Below are 18,186 nucleotides of genomic sequence, written 5' to 3'. Positions count from 1 at the left end.
TTTTAATTGACACTGGCTCGAACAATAATTATATCAAACCAAATTTAGTAGGAAACCCAAAAGAAAATATAGAACCATTCGATGCAATCTCTGTAGGAGGTAACATAAAAATAACACAGCACATAGAAGCAAATTTGTTTGACATCAAAGACGTAGGAATTAAATTCTTTCTAATGCCGACTCTAAAATCTTTCGATGCCATTCTAGGAAACTATAGTCTTAAGCAGCTAAATGCAGTAATCTTTTTTAACGACAACATTATGACTTTAAAGAACAAATACAATATTCCAATCAAAGAAAAACGAATACAAGCAGTTAATAATTTAAATATTAGAACCGAACACATGTCTAAAGAACAATTCACTAGCATTACAAACTTAACAAAGAAATTCTCGAGCTTATTTTTAAAACCCAATGACAGATTATCATTTACCACCTGTGTCCAAGCTGAAATAAGAACCACCTCAGACGCTCCAATTTATACGAAATATTACCCTTATCCCATGTCTTTACAACGAGAAGTAGAAGCACAAATATAAAAACTGCTAGACGACGACATAATTCGCCCCTCTCGTTCTCCATATAACTCTACTGTAATAATAGTACCAAAAAAGTTAGACGCATCAGGTGAAAAGAATTATAGATTATTCATTGACTATAGGAAGTTAAATTCCGTAACCATCGCCGATCGGTATCCCATACCAGCTAGGTGACAACAAAATATTCTCCGTACTTGATTTGAAAAGCGGATTTCATCAGATCCTATTAAGAGAAAAGGACATAGAGAAAACTGCCTTCTCCATATAAAAATGGAAAATATGAGTTTAAACGACTCCCCTTTGGTTTAAAAAACGCGCCATCCATATTTCAAAGAGCCTTAGATGACATACTAAGGCAACACATAGGAAAAATCTGCTATGTTTACATAGACAATATAGTCGTGTTCAGCAAAGATGAAAAATCCCATCTAGATCACCTCGAAACAATATTATGGAATATTGCTCCACGAAGCTAACATAAAATGCCAAATAGACAAATGCGAATTTTTTAAAACTAGAGTAGAATTTTTAGGTTTTGTTATTTCAGATAAAGGCATAGAAACTAACAAAAAAAGGTAGAAGCAATTGCCAACTATCCACCACCAAACACGCTTAAACAACTTCGGTCATTTCTCGGCCTATCCGGCTACTATCGCCGTTTCATCAAAGATTATGCAAAATTAGCAAAACCTCTCACCTCGTTGTTACGTGGTGAGGACGGCAGAATATCGAAGCAAGCTTCAAATATGATATCCATAAAATTAGATTCAGTTGCCCTAGAGGCATTTAATAAATTGAAAAGTTCATTAATATCAGACGATGTTATTCTCAAATATCCCGACTTCAAAAAAGAATTTCACTTGACTACCGAAGCATCGAATCACGCAATCGGTGCAGTTCTCTGCCAAGACGGACACCCTATTTCTTTCATATCTAGAACATTGTGTAAAGCAGAAAAAAATTACGCAACAAATGAAAAAGAAATGTTAGCTATCGTTTGGGCTCTAAAGTCCCTCAAGAATTACCTTTACGGAAATTCAAATGTCAAAATATTCACAGACCACCAACCTCTTACACATTGCCTTAGTAGTTGGCATGGGAACGCCAAAATTAAAAGGTGGAAGGCAATCTTAGACGAATACGACTACCAGCTAGTTTACAAGCCAGGTAAAGAAACCCAACCAGAACCCCTAACCAATTAAATAACCAAATAAATTCAATGACAGCCACCATTCATAGTGCAGATAGTTCAAGCCATCATTTGATACCAAGCCTTGAAGCCCCTATCAACGTTTATAAGAAATAAATCATAATTGCAAAGGAAAACAGGGAAACTTACGAATTTAGCATTCCGTTCCCCACATTCCATAGACACTACATCGCGAAAGAACAATTTTCCGAAACCGACCTTATCAGCTTACTAAAAAAGTACTTAAGCCCATCCGTCATAAACGGAATTCTCACAACTTAAGATATCATGGCCAAGCTACAGAATATCTACCCGTCTCACTTCAATACTTTCAAGATACGATTTTCGCAGAACAGAATTATAGATTTAGAAAAAGACTCGGATCAAGAGGAAGAAATATTAAAAACACACAATAGAGCACATAGAAACGCATACAAAAGCCAAAAACAGATCGCGGAAAAGTACTACTTCCCAAGAATGAAAGCCAAAATTACAAACATAGTAAAACAATGTAGGGTTTGCAAAGAAGAAAAATACGGTAGACGACCAACAAACCCAAGTCTGAAGGAAACACCGATACCAGAGTATCCAGGCCACATCATTCACATAGACATTTATTCTACCGAAAAGCACCTCGTGCTCACTGCAATAGACAAATTCTCAAAGCTTGCGCAAGGTTATATAGAATTATAAAATCTAAAGCTATAGAAGATATCAGACAACCTTTACATGAAATACTTTTCTACTATGGAGTACCAAAATTTGTAGTAGTAGATAACGAAAAATTACTTAATTCGGCTTCCATCTCTTTCATGATGAGAGATCAGCTCAACATTGAAGTTTTCAAAGTACCACCATATAAGAGTTCAGTAAACGGACAGATAGAACGACTACACTCCACTTTATCAGAAATAATGAGATGTCTTAAAAGAGAAGGCAAAGATAGAAACTTCGCAGATCTCCTGCATAGAGCTATTTACGAGTATAACAATTTCATACATTCAGTCACTAAACAACGCCCACTAGATATTTTTTTTGGCAGAAAGATTACCACAGACCCCGAACAATTCGAACAAGCACGCAAAAATAACATAACAAAACTAAAAGAACAGCAGACCAAAGACCTAAAATATCAACACACGACAAGGATCTAAACTTTCCTCCAGATACAAAAAAGAAATAGTTAAAGAAGACAACGGCACGACCATAAAAACAGAGTCAGGAAAAATAGTACATAAAAGCAGTAGTAATCCCAATACAGACACGAGTGGAAATGACTAATTATACAAATAGTCACATACTCACCCTTCATGACGGATTAGGTAAAATAACTAACTCCTCGACCAGGATAATTCATCTGATAGACGTATTACAACTAAAAAAGGCTTTGGACAAACTTGCAAATCACATAGACACAGAATTAAAGTCGTCCGATTTACATCATACTCTACATTTCGAAGTAGAACAGTCAAAATCAATATTTCATTCTTTATTATACGCAAATAACACTAGACACACAAGATCCAAAAATGCTTTAGGCACAGCCTGGAAATTTATGGCCGGCTCTCCTGACCACGATGACTTAGTCGCTATAGAAGATAACCTAAATAAACTCATTCAGAATACTAACCAACAAACCATCATAAACACACAATTTCAACAACGAATAAATAATCTCACTCAAATTAACAATATTTTAACCAACGCCATCCAAAAACATTCGTACCCTACTAACAATTACTACTAACAAATAGATACTAACATACAAATACAAATCCGTCTGATTAAAGAGGAAATAACAAACATAAAATACGCCATACAATGGGCTAAACTAAACATAGTAAACAGCATCCTCTTAAATGATAAAGATTTAGACTTAATACAAAAAGAAATAAATAAAGCTGAAATAGATCTAACAATAGAAGAGATGCTAGAGTTAGCAGACGTATCCGTCTTACATAATAATACCATCATCTTATATGTTGTCAAAATTCCTAATCTAGAAAATATAAATTATGAGAATATAATTATTAGACCTGTAATTAAAGACAATACAATTGTAAACTTACAATTCAAAGAAATTTTCAAATATAAAAACACAATGTTAGGATTAAGAAACAGCTGTAAAACTTATAGCAACATAAAAATTTGTAATCAAAAAGATTTAATAGATTTAAGAGAAAACGATTGCATATCCAAATTAATGTTAGGAGAAGATGCAAAATGCGACTACAGCAACGCAGACCACATCGAAAGCTTAGAAGATATCCAAGAAGTCATCATACTACTTAACAACTTCCAAGGCAGAATAAAGTGGGAGGACACTGATCAAATTGTCCAAGGCACTTTACTTATAAAATACCACAACTGCTCTATCACGATCGATGACCGAATATTCTCCAATACAAAAGAAACACTAATCAACCCCAAAACCCCGATTATACAAATATCGGTATCCGAGGCCAAACGCTTGTCTAAAAACGCCTCAGTCTAAAAACATTACATAATCTTCAAATAAATAACACCAAGCACTTAAATCTGTTACAAACCCACTCCGCTACCAACAGCATTGGTCTATTAGCATTGCTTGTAGTGTTAGTCTCAAAAAGGCGAGCTAACAAAAAAGAAGTAATCCTACAAATCGCTTCCGAAATTCCAAACACCGTCAATCACCCAATCACCAACACTTTCGAACATCTTCCAAATCTTCAAATCACCAACATCCCGTTTTTCCGACACTTGAGGAAAACTGTCAAATTGAGGGTGGAAGAGTTAACGTAAGCAAAGTCAAAAGCAGTTCAACGCCCTGCAACACGCGCTGCGCCAAAAATACTGACCTACGGTCTGCATTGCATCCGCTCCAAGCAGCAAAACAATTCTTAAGAATTATGGTTACGAGAGCAACACGCGCAACCGCTGGTGCAACCGCTGGCGCATCCGCTGTAGTCGATATTTAAGCCACCTAACAGTGTAATAGAGTTTTAGTTTTCATTTTGATAATCGAATAAATAAGTCGCTTTGCTGCGACAAAGTAATCGAAACAAAACTGGCGCCCGAGAAGGGACCAGCGCGTACAATAGAATACCCAGTTTCTAAGTGCGTAATCGGTATAACAATATAGCCCAAGTGTTTATACGTTGATACCGTCGCTGGTTCAAATAATTCTCACAGTGAAACTCCCATAAATTCATTTGTGGCTGTGAAATTATTAACAAAATTAAGCACGACAATAAAACAATTATTAAGTGTAAAATAAAAAGCACAAAAATAACTCAATTATTACGTGCCAAGCAGCAACCGTCAAGGCTACAAAACCCGCTCCTAGCCACCCACTGGATGAAGTGAAGACCTCGAAACCTGAGTAGGACATCAAGACACCCAAAAAGGAGACATTCGACCTTCCGCAGAGGATGACCATAGCTGCTATTATATTGTAAGTTAAAATAAAAAATTGTAAAAAAAAAAAAAAAAATTGTGTTTCAAAGAATATATCAATTAAGTAATCAAAAACTGAATTAAAAAAAAAAAAGTAAACATTTTGTTTCAAAGAATAGATCAATTAAGTAATCAAAACCTGAATTAAAAAAGTAAATATTTTGTTTCAAAGAATAGATGAAATAAGTGATCATAAACGGAAAAAAGAAAATTATAATAACAGTTAATCATGGCAAACCCAAGTAACTTAATAAGACCACATTGTTGTCCGATGATGCGTCATCCTCCAGATCAGCACCCCCCAATAACACCCAAATGAATATAGACCAATTAACACAATTAATTTCGAATATTGTCATCGAGACTCTAGCAATAAACAATACAGCTGAATCAATCAGACCAAGCCCTTTCGACGCCCCTGACGTATCAATCAGACCTGAATATAGTAATAGAATATCCGAATTAGACAAGGTTCCAGATATAGTCAAAGGTTTAAGAGAATTCAATGGAAATCCAGCTGAGCTCCTGGAAGAAGAGTGTTGACAGAATAATGGAAATTTATACAGGACAGGAAGGCAGCCCTAGATATTTCGGCATCCTTCATACAATAAGAAACAAAATAACCGGACTAGCAGATACAGCATTAGAATCTTACAGCGTACCACTCGACTGGAGTGCCATTACTAAGTGTCTGACTCTGAATTACGCTGATAAGAGGGATATAACAGCCCTAGAATATCAGATGACTGGACTGACTCAAGGTAATCAATCTGTTGAAGAATTCCATTCAGTCGTTTATAAACATTTGTCACTTATTCTTAACAAAGTGGGTTGTATGAATGTGACCAGGGAATCTGAGCGATTACTGACTAAAGTATATCGCGATAAGGCACTTGACACCTTCGTAAGAGGTCTCCAAGGTGATCTCCCTAGACTTCTAGGAATTAAAGAACCCACCGACTTGCCACAAGCCCTTCATTTATGCCTCAAGTTAAAAAATCAAAAGTATGTAGCCTCCCAAGCCAACTAAAAAGGCTGTATGCAATCATTTCGAGCTCCTCCAATAACACAAAATAACATTCCACGTCAACCAATTGAATCTTATAGGCCAAACCCCAGTTTTTAACAAAATAAAATAACACCTTATGGACAGCAGTTCAAGTTACAGCCAAGTTACACCTTCCCAATAGCACACCCTCGTCCGTCCGGACAACAATTCTTTCAACAGCCAAACTACAGTTATCCTGTAGCACCCCCTCGTCCGTCTGGACCAAAACCTTACCCTCGTCCCGAACCCATGGACGTAGACAAGTCCATGCACACGAAGCAGGTTAATTATATTAATCGCCCAAATTTCGATATAGGAAAACGTCCTCCATACAACACAGGACCAGAAGTAAAAAAAATACGAAATTATAATATAGAAACCGCCGAAGAAAACGAAAATCAAATTCACATTGTACAACAAAGACAGGCAGAACTGGAACAATACGGTAACGAACACTATGCAGACGTAGAAAATCTAGCCGACAATTCATCACACGAGTACGAATACTCGGGTGAAGATTATCAAGTTGGACATTCAGACATACATTTTTTAGAATAAAGTCCTCCTCACTTCCATACTTTGAGTGCAAGCTTGGAGGAGGAAAGACCCTGAAAATTTTAATTGACACTGGCTCGAACAATAATTATATCAAACCAAATTTAGTAGGAAACCCAAAAGAAAATATAGAACCATTCGATGCAATCTCTGTAGGAGGTAACATAAAAATAAAACAGCACATAGAAGCAAATTTGTTTGACATCAAAGACGTAGGAATTAAATTCTTTCTAATGCCGACTCTAAAATCTTTCGATGCCATTCTAGGAAACTATAGTCTTAAGCAGCTAAATGCAGTAATCTTTTTTAACGACAACATTATGACTTTAAAGAACAAATACAATATTCCAATCAAAGAAAAACGAATACAAGCAGTTAATAATTTAAATATTAGAACCGAACACATGTCTAAAGAACAATTCACTAGCATTACAAACTTAACAAAGAAATTCTCGAGCTTATTTTTAAAACCCAATGACAGATTATCATTTACCACCTGTGTCCAAGCTGAAATAAGAACCACCTCAGACGCTCCAATTTATACGAAATATTACCCTTATCCCATGTCTTTACAACGAGAAGTAGAAGCACAAATATAAAAACTGCTAGACGACGACATAATTCGCCCCTCTCGTTCTCCATATAACTCTACTGTAATAATAGTACCAAAAAAGTTAGACGCATCAGGTGAAAAGAATTATAGATTATTCATTGACTATAGGAAGTTAAATTCCGTAACCATCGCCGATCGGTATCCCATACCAGCTAGGTGACAACAAAATATTCTCCGTACTTGATTTGAAAAGCGGATTTCATCAGATCCTATTAAGAGAAAAGGACATAGAGAAAACTGCCTTCTCCATATAAAAATGGAAAATATGAGTTTAAACGACTCCCCTTTGGTTTAAAAAACGCGCCATCCATATTTCAAAGAGCCTTAGATGACATACTAAGGCAACACATAGGAAAAATCTGCTATGTTTACATAGACAATATAGTCGTGTTCAGCAAAGATGAAAAATCCCATCTAGATCACCTCGAAACAATATTATGGAATATTGCTCCACGAAGCTAACATAAAATGCCAAATAGACAAATGCGAATTTTTTAAAACTAGAGTAGAATTTTTAGGTTTTGTTATTTCAGATAAAGGCATAGAAACTAACAAAAAAAGGTAGAAGCAATTGCCAACTATCCACCACCAAACACGCTTAAACAACTTCGGTCATTTCTCGGCCTATCCGGCTACTATCGCCGTTTCATCAAAGATTATGCAAAATTAGCAAAACCTCTCACCTCGTTGTTACGTGGTGAGGACGGCAGAATATCGAAGCAAGCTTCAAATATGATATCCATAAAATTAGATTCAGTTGCACTAGAGGCATTTAATAAATTGAAAAGTTCATTAATATCAGACGATGTTATTCTCAAATATCCCGACTTCAAAAAAGAATTTCACTTGACTACCGAAGCATCGAATCACGCAATCGGTGCAGTTCTCTGCCAAGACGGACACCCTATTTCTTTCATATCTAGAACATTGTGTAAAGCAGAAAAAAATTACGCAACAAATGAAAAAGAAATGTTAGCTATCGTTTGGGCTCTAAAGTCCCTCAAGAATTACCTTTACGGAAATTCAAATGTCAAAATATTCACAGACCACCAACCTCTTACACATTGCCTTAGTAGTTGGCATGGGAACGCCAAAATTAAAAGGTGGAAGGCAATCTTAGACGAATACGACTACCAGCTAGTTTACAAGCCAGGTAAAGAAACCCAACCAGAACCCCTAACCAATTAAATAACCAAATAAATTCAATGACAGCCACCATTCATAGTGCAGATAGTTCAAGCCATCATTTGATACCAAGCCTTGAAGCCCCTATCAACGTTTATAAGAAATAAATCATAATTGCAAAGGAAAACAGGGAAACTTACGAATTTAGCATTCCGTTCCCCACATTCCATAGACACTACATCGCGAAAGAACAATTTTCCGAAACCGACCTTATCAGCTTACTAAAAAAGTACTTAAGCCCATCCGTCATAAACGGAATTCTCACAACTTAAGATATCATGGCCAAGCTACAGAATATCTACCCGTCTCACTTCAATACTTTCAAGATACGATTTTCGCAGAACAGAATTATAGATTTAGAAAAAGACTCGGATCAAGAGGAAGAAATATTAAAAACACACAATAGAGCACATAGAAACGCATACAAAAGCCAAAAACAGATCGCGGAAAAGTACTACTTCCCAAGAATGAAAGCCAAAATTACAAACATAGTAAAACAATGTAGGGTTTGCAAAGAAGAAAAATACGGTAGACGACCAACAAACCCAAGTCTGAAGGAAACACCGATACCAGAGTATCCAGGCCACATCATTCACATAGACATTTATTCTACCGAAAAGCACCTCGTGCTCACTGCAATAGACAAATTCTCAAAGCTTGCGCAAGGTTATATAGAATTATAAAATCTAAAGCTATAGAAGATATCAGACAACCTTTACATGAAATACTTTTCTACTATGGAGTACCAAAATTTGTAGTAGTAGATAACGAAAAATTACTTAATTCGGCTTCCATCTCTTTCATGATGAGAGATCAGCTCAACATTGAAGTTTTCAAAGTACCACCATATAAGAGTTCAGTAAACGGACAGATAGAACGACTACACTCCACTTTATCAGAAATAATGAGATGTCTTAAAAGAGAAGGCAAAGATAGAAACTTCGCAGATCTCCTGCAAAGAGCTATTTACGAGTATAACAATTTCATACATTCAGTCACTAAACAACGCCCACTAGATATTTTTTTTGGCAGAAAGATTACCACAGACCCCGAACAATTCGAACAAGCACGCAAAAATAACATAACAAAACTAAAAGAACAGCAGACCAAAGACCTAAAATATCAACACACGACTAGGATCTAAACTTTCCTCCAGATACAAAAAAGAAATAGTTAAAGAAGACAACGGCACGACCATAAAAACAGAGTCAGGAAAAATAGTACATAAAAGCAGTAGTAATCCCAATACAGACACGAGTGGAAATGACTAATTATACAAATAGTCACATACTCACCCTTCATGACGGATTAGGTAAAATAACTAACTCCTCGACCAGGATAATTCATCTGATAGACGTATTACAACTAAAAAAGGCTTTGGACAAACTTGCAAATCACATAGACACAGAATTAAAGTCGTCCGATTTACATCATACTCTACATTTCGAAGTAGAACAGTCAAAATCAATATTTCATTCTTTATTATACGCAAATAACACTAGACACACAAGATCCAAAAATGCTTTAGGCACAGCCTGGAAATTTATGGCCGGCTCTCCTGACCACGATGACTTAGTCGCTATAGAAGATAACCTAAATAAACTCATTCAGAATACTAACCAACAAACCATCATAAACACACAATTTCAACAACGAATAAATAATCTCACTCAAATTAACAATATTTTAACCAACGCCATCCAAAAACATTCGTACCCTACTAACAATTACTACTAACAAATAGATACTAACATACAAATACAAATCCGTCTGATTAAAGAGGAAATAACAAACATAAAATACGCCATACAATGGGCTAAACTAAACATAGTAAACAGCATCCTCTTAAATGATAAAGATTTAGACTTAATACAAAAAGAAATAAATAAAGCTGAAATAGATCTAACAATAGAAGAGATGCTAGAGTTAGCAGACGTATCCGTCTTACATAATAATACCATCATCTTATATGTTGTCAAAATTCCTAATCTAGAAAATATAAATTATGAGAATATAATTATTAGACCTGTAATTAAAGACAATACAATTGTAAACTTACAATTCAAAGAAATTTTCAAATATAAAAACACAATGTTAGGATTAAGAAACAGCTGTAAAACTTATAGCAACATAAAAATTTGTAATCAAAAAGATTTAATAGATTTAAGAGAAAACGATTGCATACCCAAATTAATGTTAGGAGAAGATGCAAAATGCGACTACAGCAACGCAGACCACATCGAAAGCTTAGAAGATATCCAAGAAGTCATCATACTACTTAACAACTTCCAAGGCAGAATAAAGTGGGAGGACACTGATCAAATTGTCCAAGGCACTTTACTTATAAAATACCACAACTGCTCTATCACGATCGATGACCGAATATTCTCCAATACAAAAGAAACACTAATCAACCCCAAAACCCCGATTATACAAATATCGGTATCCGAGGCCAAACGCTTGTCTAAAAACGCCTCAGTCTAAAAACATTACATAATCTTCAAATAAATAACACCAAGCACTTAAATCTGTTACAAACCCACTCCGCTACCAACAGCATTGGTCTATTAGCATTGCTTGTAGTGTTAGTCTCAAAAAGGCGAGCTAACAAAAAAGAAGTAATCCTACAAATCGCTTCCGAAGTTCCAAACACCGTCAATCACCCAATCACCAACACTTTCGAACATCTTCCAAATCTTCAAATCACCAACATCCCGTTTTTCCGACACTTGAGGAAAACTGTCAAATTGAGGGTGGAAGAGTTAACGTAAGCAAAGTCAAAAGCAGTTCAACGCCCTGCAACACGCGCTGCGCCAAAAATACTGACCTACGGTCTGCATTGCATCCGCTCCAAGCAGCAAAACAATTCTTAAGAATTATGGTTACGAGAGCAACACGCGCAACCGCTGGTGCAACCGCTGGCGCATCCGCTGTAGTCGATATTTAAGCCACCTAACAGTGTAATAGAGTTTTAGTTTTCATTTTGATAATCGAATAAATAAGTCGCTTTGCTGCGACAAAGTAATCGAAACAAAACGTTTTTTTAACTGGCGCCCGAGAAGGGACCAGCGCGTACAATAGAATACCCAGTTTCTAAGTGCGTAATCGGTATAACAATATAGCCCAAGTGTTTATACGTTGATACCGTCGCTGGTTCAAATAATTCTCACAGTGAAACTCCCATAAATTCATTTGTGGCTGTGAAATTATTAACAAAATTAAGCACGACAATAAAACAATTATTAAGTGTAAAATAAAAAGCACAAAAATAACTGAATTATTACGTGCCAAGCAGCAACCGTCAAGGCTACAAAACCCGCTCCTAGCCACCCACTGGATGAAGTGAAGACCTCGAAACCTGAGTAGGACATCAAGACACCCAAAAAGGAGACATTCGACCTTCCGCAGAGGATGACCATAGCTGCTATTATATTGTAAGTTAAAATAAAAAATTGTAAAAAAAAAAAAAAAATTGTGTTTCAAAGAATATATCAATTAAGTAATCAAAAACTGAATTAAAAAAAAAAAGTAAACATTTTGTTTCAAAGAATAGATCAATTAAGTAATCAAAACCTGAATTAAAAAAGTAAATATTTTGTTTCAAAGAATAGATGAAATAAGTGATCATAAACGGAAAAAAGAAAATTATAATAACAGTTAATCATGGCAAACCCAAGTAACTTAATAAGACCACATTGTTGTCCGATGATGCGTCATCCTCCAGATCAGCACCCCCCAATAACACCCAAATGAATATAGACCAATTAACACAATTAATTTCGAATATTGTCATCGAGACTCTAGCAATAAACAATACAGCTGAATCAATCAGACCAAGCCCTTTCGACGCCCCTGACGTATCAATCAGACCTGAATATAGTAATAGAATATCCGAATTAGACAAGGTTCCAGATATAGTCAAAGGTTTAAGAGAATTCAATGGAAATCCAGCTGAGTTTAGCTCCTGGAAGAAGAGTGTTGACAGAATAATGGAAATTTATACAGGACAGGAAGGCAGCCCTAGATATTTCGGCATCCTTCATACAATAAGAAACAAAATAACCGGACTAGCAGATACAGCATTAGAATCTTACAGCGTACCACTCGACTGGAGTGCCATTATATATAATTATAATTAAGACATATATGATTTTATATACATCTTTCCGTCAATTCCATTGGATTTCTTTAATTGAAACCTAAGTTCCAAATTGTTTTTTTGCATCGATTGATATGATATATGAGTTCCCTCCACCAACTTCAATTACTCAAATATTTTGAGTTCTCTCCATCAGCTTTGAGATCTCTTATACATATTTGAAAATTAAGTATCTCCCATAGGGCTTTCATATATACATGTTTATTTATATATAATATTTTTTATATAATATCCAAATAAACATATATATATTATATACACACAAATAATATAATTATTCAAACATATATTTATATATATATATATAGATATAAAGGTATATAGATATACACATATATATTATATATACATATAAATAGATATAAAAACATTCATATTATAATATATGTTCCTTCCGTCAATTCCATTTTTGTTACAAAAATACAGCTCTCATAAGACATAAAGTAGAAAATGCATATACATATACTTTCAATACAATAGCAAACCAAATAACTACTATATTTAAAAGCATATATATACACACAACTACGATATGTATATATGAGTGTTTGTTTTTTTGATATCGAATCATATCAAGCAAAGGATAAGCTTCAGTGGATCGCAGTATGGCAGCTGCTCAACCACTTACAACACCTTGCCTGTTACAAAAGTCGTTTACAATTGATTCCAGGCTTTGTCATTGTATTAAATAATGTTTTAAAATATAACTAGCGCGGCATCAGGTGATCGAAGATCCTCCCAATTTACTATGTTATATATAACATTGGCATCACATCCATTGTCGTTTATAAAATGAATTATAAACTTTTAATGGTTTAGAAGCCATACAATGCAAATTGCCCCTTATTTATCATTGCAGTCCAGCACGGATACGACCTTAGAGGCGTTCAGGCATAATCCAACGGACGTAGCGTCATACCACTGTTCGCTCGAACAAGTATTGTGCCATTGGTCCGTACCTGCGGTTCCTCTCGTACTACGCAGGAATGCTGTCGCAACAACGTTTTGTCATTAGTAGGGTAAAACTAACCTGTCTCACGACGGTCTAAACCCAGCTCACGTTCCCTTGCATGGGTGAACAATCCAACGCTTGGTGAATTTTGCTTCACAATGATAGGAAGAGCCGACATCGAAGGATCAAAAAGCGACGTCGCTATGAACGCTTGGCCGCCACAAGCCAGTTATCCCTATGGTAACTTTTCTGACACCTCTTGTTAAAAACTCTTTAAACCAAAAGGATCGATAGGCCGAGCTTTTGCTGTCCCTGTGTGTACTGAACACCGAGATCAAGTCAGCATTTGCCCTTTTGCTCTATGTGTGGTTTCTGTCCGCACTGAGCTGGCCTTGGGACACCTCCGTTATTATTTGAGAGATGTACCGCCCCAGTCAAACTCCCTACCTGGCAATGTCCTTGAATTGGATCATACCTGAGTAATTGGAGTTATACCAAATTATTAAATCAAAAATACATAACTGCATTTTCTCTTTAAAGAATTTGTTTGCGATTATATAACAAACTCGTGATACTTTGATCAAGAAGCTTGCATCAAAACCCAATACCATAAGACATAATAAATATATCCGTATAATGGCTAGGAAATGATACACGTTCCACTTAATCAAGTAAGTAAGGAAACAATAAGAGTAGTGGTATTTCATTGTTGATACTAAACCGAAGCTTAATATCTCCCACTTATTCTACACCTCTTATGTCTCCTTACACTGCCAGATTAGAGTCAAGCTCAAAAGGGTCTTCTTTCCCCGCTAATTATTCCAAGCCCGTTCCCTTGGCTGTGGTTTCGCTAGATAGTAGATAGGGACAGTAGGAATCTCGTTAATCCATTCATGCGCGTCACTAATTAGATGACGAGGCATTTGGCTACCTTAAGAGAGTCATAGTTACTCCCGCCGTTGACCCGCGCTTACTTGAATTTCTTCACTTTGACATTCAGAGCACTGGGCAGAAATCACATTGTGTCAACACCCGCTAGGGCCATCACAATGCTTTGTTTTAATTAGACAGTCGGATTCCCCAAGTCCGTGCCAGTTCTGAATTGATTGTTAATTGATAATCGTTATAATTTAAAAGAACTAATCGGTTGCCCGACTAGTATTCTTAAAAATTTTAGCAAGAAAGTTCCACAATTGGCTACGTAACTAAACTATCCGGGGAACAAGAAACTACCATAAAAATGATAGAAACTCTATTTACCCAGAACGAGCACATAAACCATGTTATTGTTTCCCAATCAAGCCCGACTATCTCAATCTTCAGAGCCAATCCTTATCCCGAAGTTACGGATCTAATTTGCCGACTTCCCTTACCTACATTATTCTATCGACTAGAGACTCTTCACCTTGGAGACCAGCTGCGGATATTGGTACGGCCTGTTGAGAAGTTTGCGTATCCCCACCATAAATTTTCAAGGTCCGAGGAGAAAATATCGACACAACAGTATATGTCATGCTCTTCTAGCCCATCTACCATATCTCTCTGCGAAAGACTTCCATGGTAGTACGGCTATAAAACAGAAAAGAAAACTCTTCCGATATCTCTCGACGGCTTCTTTATGGTCGTTCCTGTTGCCAGGATGAGCACGAGGCCCATATTTAATAACAAACGGATACTCAACAGGTTACGGAATTGGAACCGTATTCCCTTTCGTTCAAAATTATTCAAGTGTATAAAAATCGGTATATAGGCACATTGATTCTGATTTTTCTTTACTTGAAAATTTTCGGCTTTCGCCTTGAACTTAGGACCGACTAACTCGTGATCAACCACTGTTCACACGAAACCCTTCTCCACTTCAGTCCTCCAAGGTCTCATTCGATTATTTGCTACTACCACCAAGATCTGTACCAATAGCGGCTCCATGCAGGCTTACGCCAAACACTTCTATGCACACCATTGTACCTTCCTACTCACTAAAGTTTCAAAATTTATATTACAAGTAATATAAATCATCTACTTTAGCGGTAATGTATAGGTATACAACTTAAGCGCCATCCATTTTAAGGGCTAGTTGCTTCGGCAGGTGAGTTGTTACACACTCCTTAGCGGATTTCGACTTCCATGATCACCGTCCTGCTGTTTTAAGCAACCAACGCCTTTCATGGTTTCTGTATGAGTTGTTAATTTGGGCACCGTAACATTACGTTTGGTTCATCCCACAGCGCCAGTTCTGCTTACCAAAAGTGGCCCACTGGGCACATTATATCATAACCTTAAACTTCATATCAAGAAAGTTAAGGTTCTTACCCATTTAAAGTTTGAGAATAGGTTAAGATCGTTTCGACCCTAAGGCCTCTAATCATTCGCTTTACCAGATAAGATTATTTTATATAATATTTATATGCACCAGCTATCCTGAGGGAAACTTCGGAAGGAACCAGCTACTAGATGGTTCGATTGGTCTTTCGCCCCTATACTCAATTCTGACAATCGATTTGCACGTCAGAACTGTTTCGGTCTTCCATCAGGGTTTCCCCTGACTTCAACCTGATCAAGTATAGTTCACCATCTTTCGGGTCACAGCATATATGCTCAAGGTACGTTCTAGTTAGAGGCATAAATAATATAAATATCATTATACATAACTATATAGAACGCCCCGGGATTGTGTTAATTAACTATAAATAGTTAAAAAACTAATCCCATTATTAGTCAAGTTAATTACGCTATTAGGTTTATATCCCAATAACTTGCACATATGTTAGACTCCTTGGTCCGTGTTTCAAGACGGGTCCCGAAGGTATCCTGAATCTTTCGCATTGTTAATCATACAAGTGCATATAATAAACATAAAAATCAATGATAATCATGCCATTATATAATTCCGAAAAATTAACGCACTGTAATCTTATAAATCTATCAGCACTTTATCAATATTACAACTTTTATTTCATGTTAAAATGCAAGCACTTTAATTGAAACAAACAAAATGACATAAATGTATGATAAATTAATATGCTAATAGATTACAATGTCCTTATATGGAAAAAATGCACACTATTATTATAATATTTTTTAAACATTACAATTCTAATGATGAATTTTCCATAACGGATATTCAGGTTCATCGGGCTTAACCTCTAAGCAGTTTCACGTACTATTTAACTCTCTATTCAGAGTTCTTTTCAACTTTCCCTCACGGTACTTGTTTACTATCGGTCTCATGGTTATATTTAGTTTTAGATGGAGTTTACCACCCACTTAGTGCTGCACTATCAAGCAACACGACTCTTTGGAAACACCATCTAGTAATCATTAACGTTATACGGGCCTGGCACCCTCTGTGGGTAAATGGCCTCATTTAAGAAGGACTTAAATCGTTAATTTCTCATACTAGAATATTGATGTTCCATACACTGCATCTCACATTTGCCATATAGACAAAGTGACTTAGTGCTGAACTGATTTCTTTTCGCTCGCCGCTACTAAGAAAATCCTTGTTAGTTTCTTTTCCTCCCCTAATTAATATGCTTAAATTCAGGGGGTAGTCCCATATGAGTTGAGGTTGTATAAAACAATGTTAATCGAACAAATATTATTTTGTTCAATATAATGGATTCTACTAATTATACATTTTGAAGATCTATAATATTTACAACAATTCTTTTTAACGCATCATTAATAAGAGGCAATTCTAGATGAAAAAAAAATTAAAATTTTTCTTTTATGCTAGACCTTCCTCAGTATTATTTGATTTGAAAAAAGAAATATATATCTTCAATTTTCTCATACAAAATATACAATGAGATATAGTACCTTCCATTTAAATATTTTAATATTATGAATATTATTTTACAAATGTATGCCTCCCTTCAGACACATACACATTAAAAAATATCCAATAATATACCATATGCTCGAAAATTTCAAAAAAATTTTCAAACAACTTAATTAGCATAGTCTTACAACCCTCAACCATATGTAGTCCAAGCAGCACTATAAAATTAATTAAAGTACATAACAGCATGGACTGCGATATGCGTTCAAAATGTCGATGTTCATGTGTCCTGCAGTTCACACGATGACGCACAGTTTGCTGCGTTCTTCATCGACCCATGAGCCGAGTGATCCACCGCTTAGAGTGATAAAATTTATATTGGTTTATTTCATTACGTCATAAATATGTTTATTGAAAGAAATTAAAAATACACCATTTAACTGGCATATATCAATTCCTTCAATAAAAATGTTTTTATACCTGAACAATGTTGCGAAATGTCTTAGTTTTACATAATCTTTAAAAACGTGGTACATGACAAAAAACTTCATATAATTACTAATAATAAACATTTTTACAGATATATGTAAAACGTTAACCTGAAATCAGGTACAACATTATATATTCAGGTTGTTGCGTTTATATAACGTATGCAAATTAGATAATGAGCAATACGTCTGTGCAACGCATGTATACTATGGTCCATATACACGCAATTTATTTCCACATC

The 18,186-nt window shown here is 35.7% G+C and overlaps 2 non-coding genes across 2 annotated transcripts; both read right to left on the bottom strand.

Annotated features, from left to right (window-relative positions):
- Positions 1-13,285: 13,285 nt before the first annotated feature.
- Positions 13,286-17,246, bottom strand: LOC115483121. Its single transcript, XR_003944251.1, has one exon. It is a non-coding gene; the product is annotated as a large subunit ribosomal RNA (ribosomal RNA).
- Positions 17,247-17,643: 397 nt separating this feature from the next.
- Positions 17,644-17,822, bottom strand: LOC115483122. Its single transcript, XR_003944252.1, has one exon. It is a non-coding gene; the product is annotated as a 5.8S ribosomal RNA (ribosomal RNA).
- Positions 17,823-18,186: the final 364 nt, after the last annotated feature.

Source organism: Drosophila hydei, unplaced genomic scaffold, assembly GCF_003285905.1.
Source record: "Drosophila hydei strain 15085-1641.00,03,60 unplaced genomic scaffold, DhydRS2 tig00000463-arrow-arrow-pilon, whole genome shotgun sequence".
NCBI lineage: Eukaryota > Metazoa > Arthropoda > Insecta > Diptera > Drosophilidae > Drosophila > Drosophila hydei.
Note: the sequence above shows the minus strand (reverse complement) of the source record. Positions and strands in the feature narration are given on the sequence as shown.